This window comes from Phocoena sinus, chromosome 12 (genome assembly GCF_008692025.1).
Source record: "Phocoena sinus isolate mPhoSin1 chromosome 12, mPhoSin1.pri, whole genome shotgun sequence".
NCBI lineage: Eukaryota > Metazoa > Chordata > Mammalia > Artiodactyla > Phocoenidae > Phocoena > Phocoena sinus.
The window spans coordinates 13,462,186-13,470,655 of NC_045774.1; the positions used below are offsets into that span (position 1 = coordinate 13,462,186).

At 38.2% G+C, this 8,470-nt stretch overlaps 1 pseudogene; it reads right to left on the reverse strand.

Moving 5' to 3' along the window:
• Positions 1-3,840: 3,840 nt before the first annotated feature.
• LOC116763265 lies at positions 3,841-7,642 on the reverse strand (annotated as a pseudogene).
• Between the last annotated feature and the right edge of the window lie 828 nt (positions 7,643-8,470).

The following is an 8,470-nucleotide window of genomic DNA, read 5'->3' on the forward strand; positions in this document are numbered from 1 at the left end:
AAGCAGGGTTAAAAACAGAGTAACTTTCATTCTGACCTATTAACGATTTCTCTCACCATAAAATGGTAATGTCCCACGCATTAGTGTGAAATTCTGAACACTCAGCAAAATGGTAGCTGAGTTTCCTTATCCATTTGGGCTCTTTTGGTTTTTAAAAGCACATACTGTGTAGTAGGAAACTGTATTAAACACTGTCTCATTTAACCTAAACAATCTTATGAGCTAAGTGTTATTTCCTCCATCTTCAGCAGGGGAAAAAATAATGCAGTCTAGAGAAGTTAATTAATTGGCACAATCTTGTCCACTAATTAGTCGAGGAGCCAGTATTTAAAAGGGAGGAAGTCCATTAATGACTAATGAAATCCTGAAAAACTCTAATGAAAATGCAGGAACTTGTCAAGGAATTTTTGAAATATTTATGAAATAAAAATCACAAGATTAAGGAAAGAATGACAAATGTTTATAATTCCAACACAGTATGACTATTTCCATTTCTTTCACATTTCTTTTTACAAGTATATCATTTTAGTTGTTGAAATTATAATGGTTGTTAAGTATATGTTTATAAAGTAGCATTTTGCTATCCTTGATGCTTAGCCAGACGTTTTCCATGATTTTATAAATTTTTATAATTATACATAATATTTTTATAATATTGCATTGTGTTGATATAGCTGTCTTTATCCCCCTTAATATAAGGTCTTTGGGGTGTTTTCTTCCCAATATTTTCTTATATTCTCTTACAAATAAAGACATACTGGATATCTTCATGAATATAGCTTTTTTGCTCTCCCTAAGTAATTTCATTGGGATAAACCCCTAGAGTAGAATTGCTGTGTCAATTCTGGTGTAAACAGTCATAAAGCTGGCTGGAGAAATTTGAAAGAATGAAGAACAAACCATTTTAGTGGACACTCTTAATTCATACAAATGAAACAATACTTCCTACACTCAAACAGTAGCTGCCTAAAAGGAGACATCCAGCTATTGTATTAGCTGCTCTAGACTTCTCTCAGCTGTGAAACCTTAAATAAAATGTTCACTATACAAATGCTCTTTTTTTTTTTTTTTTTTTTTTTTTTGCGGTACGCGGGCCTCTCACTGTTGTGGCCTCTCCCGTTGCGGAGCACAGGCTCCGCAGACATGGCTCACGGGCCCAGCCGCTCCGCGGCATGTGGGATCTTCCCGGATCGGGGCACGAACCCGCGTCCCCTGCATCGGCAGGTGGACTGTCAACCACTGAGCCACCAGGGAAACCCCATACAAATGCTCTTGACAGAGGAGTTAGTTGTTTCCAGGTGAAAATAATAGGGATAGATACTCCTTTCATACTAACTTGTTCTTTAATAATTGAACAGCATTTTGAGTGCAATAGATGCATGGGTCCTAGACCAGACACAAACAGTGGAAAGGTATATTCTTTTATAAGCAAATAGCATGACTGTAGTATTGCACATGGAGGGACTAGCTTAATGGCCAAAGAGTACACTCTGGACATACACTGCCTTGGTTTGAATCCCACTGCACCATTTACATACAGTGTAAAAACCTTAAGCAAGTTATTCAATCTCTCTGGGATAGATATAGATATAGATATAGATGATATAGATATAGATAGATATAGATACATAGATATAGATATATAAATACATAGACATATTTTGTATAGTTTATATATTAAGAATATATATACACATGTATGTATATATATACATATGTATGTAAGAATTAAGATTTCATATAGTATATATTTTATATATTAAGAAAAATATATTAAGGCTATATATGTAAATATAATATACTTATATATAGTCAATATATATTTTCTTAATATATAAAATATATGTGAAATCTTAATTTGTACTCACACACACAAGATGCATAATAAATTTTTAGACTTATGATGTAGCCAAGACCTCAAGAAACTTCTGGCCTGACTCATTACTGTCAGAAAGAAAATTTTTAATTTATTTACAGCTAAAACACCATTCGGCAAGGTATCTCATTCAGTTACAGAGGGATACATTTTTCAAAGCAATTTATGTTAGTACATTGTTCCAGGAAATTGCATCACTCAAAGCCAGACTGTCTATGGGTGATTTATTTAACTGTTATTTTGTAATGTTTAAGATAAGCTTCTGATTACACCAGCTTTAAAAATATTCGTGTTAAACTTATCAATGCAGTACATGAATTTTTTTTTCATTTCATCTGGAGTATACACAAAATTATTTTTTATAACAACCTTCATCTTTCCTGAAAATACACACTGGCCTTACCTCCAGGCATATATGAAGCAGGTTTCTCTACCAATCAGTCCTAAATCAGTGCCTCAGCTTTTATCGGTGGTCCAGCCTGCTCTGGTGAGCTGACTCATGGGATATATGTTTTCCTCTTTTAGAGGACATGCAGAATTTTTTCATTCTGAGAAGCAGGCAGAGAGCACAGTCTAAAAGCTTATTATCATATATATTTTTGAAAAGCTCATCAAGAAAAAGATATCCCTAATGGATGTGTAGCCTCTTTATTTCTATAAATTAGTGGTTCTCACTCTTTTCTGAAGCAAAGATCCTTCTGATAAAAGCTAAAAAACCTAACCTCAGAAAAATGTGTTCATGCCCATTCATGCCCGCTAACATACACAACTTACAGGCTCCCTAAAACTCTTAATGTTTGTCTAGCAATTCCCTGTGGGTTCTTGAAACCGCTTAAGAAGGTTTGTTCAAGATGCTCCAAAAATCTCTCAAGACCTCTGAGTTGCTGCTTACCTGCATGATGCCATGGTATTGGCCCTGATAGGTTTATTTTCAGTGATTATTTTTTTGTCATAATGACAACTGCCTACATTAAGACACACTCCCCCAAAACTCCTTTGCTGTAGTTATCCTAAGCATATTGTTTAGGGCTTTTTGTTCATTATATCACACAGATCCTATTTAGGATAAACTTCAAACCAGAAATTTTTGTGCTTCTCCTGGGTGAATAATTTGCCTTTATTTTATGAGCACTCTGAATGATATAACTGTTCATATTCCTGTTTTTAAACTTATACCTAGAAAGCTAAGAACCAAATCTGTGGCCCTTTGCTGGTAAACGTTTAGGATGTAAGACTCTCTTTTTCGAGCACTAGTCTCATTACTGGCTCTACTTTACTGTTTCGTGGCCCTGACTTTACTGTTTACTTCTTATTTATGTTATCTCGTTTAGAAACCTTTTATAGAAATTGTATCACATTGCAAAGAAGGAGGAAAAAAGATAGAATAAAGAAAAAGATGAGAAACAGTTTTTAGATGAACTGTTATATTCCTTTATATTCAATTACTTTCAAAGCAAGCAATTAATCAAATATTTGATTCTGATTTATATTTTAAAGTTTTATAAGGCTTTAGAAAATTTAGAAAAAAACAGAAAAAGGTAATAAAAATTTTGCTAATCCACATGTTGCAAAATCTCAGTTGCCAAAACACTTTTTTCAGCTACAAAACATTTTTAAAATTATTATTGAAACTTTCAAATATATAGAAGAGTTGAGAAAAGGGTATCATGAACACTCCTTTATGTATCCATCACCTAGATTTTAAAATTTTGCCATATTTGTTTCTTTTAGTTTTCTTCTGTCGAAGTATTTTAGAGTAAAGAACAAATACAAAAGAAACAAAGAATCGTCATTCTACACAAAGTCAGTATGGAAAGACACACAGACAAGACTTTCATAAGACAGAAAACAGAGAAATCCATACTAAATAATGTAACAGCGATGGCTCTAACACATCCAGGGGGTAAGTACGATTTGTAGGAAGCAGAAAAGCTTTCCGTAGAGAAACTACTTTCAGGAGATGATTAGGTGGACTTAGGTTTTTTTTCTGCATCTGTCTCTTGGCAAATGAGAAGATGCCATCTTCAGGATGTCCCATGTCATCGTTTTATACATATATAATGACGCTATTGCAAGTGTAGTCCCATCATTACTGAAGAAAAGTGGTGTGATGCTGGTGGGGTATCTACAGAACCAGCGCCGTCGCTTCTTGTTAACTGGACCCAAAATATTTACAAATCCATCAGAACCACCCATAGCAAACGTACCGTAGATGTTGTTAAAAGAAATGGCATTGACAGGACAAATCTGCTCAATATTATTTTCTTTGACACTTGAAGACATGCTTCTTCTGTATCTCAGGGCTTGGGAGCAAGTACTCAGCTGCCACTTGGCCTTCAACTGAGCTTAATACAAAACTGCTTATATGAAAATGTTCAAAGGCAGCGAGCCTGGTACGTCAAGTTGGACACCCGGCACTGCTGCACGTAACCCGTGTTCTGTAATTCCCACATTAACACTTTACTGCCCACCTTGTCCACAATCAGCTGATCTCCAAACAGAGAGGGTGTTACTCATAGACAGAAGGTCACAGCATTACAAGGAGTTCTGGGATGCCACAATTTAACTGTCTGATCCCAAGGCCCAGTAACTACCACATTCACTTCTGAACAGTATTCAACACATCTGGTAGGGGCATCATGGGTTCCAGCCAGATCTCCCTGATCAGTGCTGGAATCATGTGTTTTCAGTCGAGGGTTTGATCCCCCCACTCCAGGCATGTGTCAGACCATTGAACGCACATCCGAGAGAGCGCTGGGTGCTGGTACTTGAGCTGAATGGCCAGCCCATGGTAGAGATGCACCACCACATCTCAGGAGGAGACCAGCAGGAACTGGGATGTGTTGGGGCTGATTTTCACCAGGGAGACATAACCCTCAGTGGGTGGTTCAGCTTGAACTTGTTAGAACCGAACGTATCGGGCTCCACTCAGAAGTAACTTCACCATCTCCTCTTCGCTTCCCTCAGATGTTACAATATCTCACCTCTGTATATTTTAGTGTGCACCCCTGAAAAGTAAACATCTATTTCTATATGATCACAGTGACATTTTTCACACCTGACAAAATTTATAATAATCTCCTAGTGTCACCTAATTAATACTTAGTCTATATTCAAATTTCCCAGGTATCCTACACCCACCCCCCCAAAAAAAACCTTTTATAACTGCCCAAAATTCTTAACCTTAGAATATATAAGGTAAGCATACTCTAAATTCCTCTTCACCCCCGCTTAGCCATTTTGTTTACCTCTAAATGCCAACATGCCTGAGTATTTCTAAATGCTTAAGAAAAATAAAGTGATGGAATTGGTCATATTGTGATCCCATTCAGCAGCAAGAAATAACTCTAGACTCTTTAAGTCGCTAATAAAAATTATCTGCCAGGAAAATTTCAACTTTCAATATTACTAGAATCATTTATTATGAATTATGCAAAGGTTCTATTAATAAAAACCATTATGCACTGATTTTCAAATATAGGCACGCTATGCCAAAAATCGTACTTATTTATATTTATAACTTTGAAATAAAGAGAAACTTCCCAGTCAGTTCTTTTAACAATGCTAAACATCGTCACCCTTTTAACATTTGACTATGCTCTCTGCCTCCCTTTTATTTTATTTTATTTTTTTGGCCGCCCTGCATGGTTTGTGGAATCTCAGTTCCCCAATCTAGGACTGAACCCAGGCCATGGCAGTGAAAGCCTGGAATCCTAACCACTAGGCCACCAGGGACCGCCCCCCCGGCTTTTAAAAAACTAGATTCCATCCTAATAATTTACACTATTGCTTGTATATTTTCTGTTCCTATTCAACGCAGTCTTGCAATTTTATGTGCTTTAAAAACAGATATAAATTTATTTTTTAAAATTTCCTTCAAAAGCATTATCTCATAAGCATTGCCTAATTTTATAATGCATCTGTAGGTCATGGATCTGGCCTATGTTGTTTTATTTTTAAAAACAGATTTCCAGTAAATGCAGTTTTCAGTTTACACTTATGAAGTCAAAATGTCAAGATGACTCAGAAACAATACGTTAAATTGCAAGTGAACTTTACAGATTTGATTTGGTAAAGATAGCACAAGATTCAATGAGACCAGACCCTGTGTCTACAATACGCCTGAGTGCGCAATCAGAGAACATTCAGGAAGATAACGTCGAAGGCCAGACCCACACCACTTATGCAAATACCTTGGGGTGGAATTAACCTAATAGAATGAAACATTTTCCTCAAAAAAAAAAAAAATGTCAAAGCATGTGGGAAATGTTGCTAAATTGTCTCCTCTGATGAGAATTTCAGTGTGGAAAAAACTGCGGAAAAGCACACACTTAGAGGTAGAGCCGAGGACAAAAAGTCCCTGCACACAAGTCTCATCAACCTATTTCTACCACTTATGGCTGTATTTCCCTCCAGTGAGGTGAACGGAAGTGTCTAAACATAAAGATTGGGACTTCCCTGGTGGTGCAGTGGTTAAGAATCTGCCTGCCAATGCAGGGCACATGGGTTTGAGCCCTGGTCCGGGAAGATCCCACATGCTGCAGAGCAACTAAGCCTGCGAGCCACAACTACTGAAGCCCACGTTCAGAGCCTGTGTTCCACAACAAGAGAAGCTACCGCAAGAAGAAGTCTGAGCAACGAAGAGTAGCCCCTGCAATCCGCAACTAGAGAAAGCCTGAGCAACACCACCAAAGACAAATGAATAAAATAAATAAATTTTAAAAAGCAAACAAACAGATTGAAATTATCTCAAGCAACACCTTTGATCTTGATGTTTATCACACATGAGCATCTCTTTACTCCAAGACATTTGGGGAAGGGATTTTTTTTTTTTAATGTTGAGCCTTCTTTTAATTAATTAATTAATTTATTTATTTATTGGCTGTGTTGGGTCTTCGTTTCTGTGCGAGGGCTTTCACTAGTTGTGGCAAGCAGGGGCCACTCTTCATCGCGGTGCGTGGGCCTCTCACTGTTGCGGCCTCTCTTGTTGCGGAGCACAGGCTCCAGACACGCAGGCTCAGTAGTTGTGGCTCACGGGCCTAGTTGCTCCGTGGCATGTGGGATTTACCCAGACCAGGGCTCGAACCCGTGTCCCCTGCATTAACAGGCAGATTCTCAACCACTGTGCCACCAGGGAAGCCCTGGAGAAGGGATTTGAACTATAAAATTCTACACTTGTCCAGAAGAAATAGGTTAAATGAAATTGTGGAATTAACAGGAGAGTTGGAGGCCTGAAAGGCTTGGAAAAATGGTCCAGATTCTGAAACTAAGATACAACGAAGCAGTCTTTTAGCCAACAGTAGGCATTCCACACTCTGTTTTAACTCACAAGAGATTCATGGTGGAGGAGGGCTATGCCATTAAAGTCAGCCAGCTCCTCCCAAAGGATGGTTAACTCTCACCTGTCATTTCATATCATAAGAAAAGCAGAGCCAGGGGGAATCACTACAGTATATCTCTGTCTCTAATTTTTAGAACCTATGCACCTTATGTCAGTAGATTTTTACAGCACGATTGTCTAAATTCCAAGATAAGCAGAAGCACTTCTGGAGTGATGGAATGAGGACCTCTGAAAACTTTCTTCTTCATAAAAACAATGAGGACATTGGCCAAAATTATGAACTTTTTCAGTACTCTGAAAATTAACCAAAGACTTACAACAACCCAAGGGGAATTTATTCAAAAAAAACAAAAGCCTTGGTAAGAACAGTGAGCTACGTGGCATTTTTAACTTGCCTGTTCCCAGCTCCTTCTTGCCAGTTCCATCGTAGCTTGAAAATCATCAGCCTTGCAGCCATAGTACCAATGAAAATCAACAGCCTAAGAGTCACCGGAGAAGTCAAAGTAGGTTTTGTCAAAGATTAAACAGAGCTGGACAGTAAAGTGGTAAAAGCAGGTTTTATTCAGAAAAACTAATAACATAGGGGAAAAGAGACCTCAGTATAGAGAACTGGGCTCAATTCTGAATACAATAAGGAAAATTCACAATTTACAGTCAGGGAGAAAGGTGGGGGTCAGTGGATGGAAAATTACTAAGAGGAAACATCACAGTGAAGAGGGGATTCTGGCTAAATTGGCCTAATGAGATTCTTACCAAAGGCAGGCCAGGGTGACCAGACATCACTTGGGGGATGGTAGAGGAGGGGGAACCCAATTAGATACCAAGAGTGATCAGATATCGAGAACGGAGGAATATGGCTAAACTGACTTAGTAGGGTTCTTGCTAAATTTGCACAATGCAGAGATGAAATGGAAGCTCAAAAGTCAAAGTCTAGTTGAGAAGAGAGTTGAGGGGAGACTGAGTAGAATTTCAGCAAGGAGAGAATCTTTGTCAGTTTAGAGTTCCTGAGAAAGCCCCGTGTTCACAGAATAGTCACAATTTGACCTGACTGCCAGCTATCTCCCTGAGAACCCCATTTATAGGGCATGTCTTCATATTGCCTCATTCAGAGCTCACTCAACTCTTACCCTAACCCAGCCCTTTGCTTTAATTAGGGACGGCTCTGAAGGACCATGCTATATCTCCACAGGACTGGCTGAGACCTCTATTGGAAAAGCCACTCATTTTCCTTCTGCCAAGTCCTGCTTCCCTTG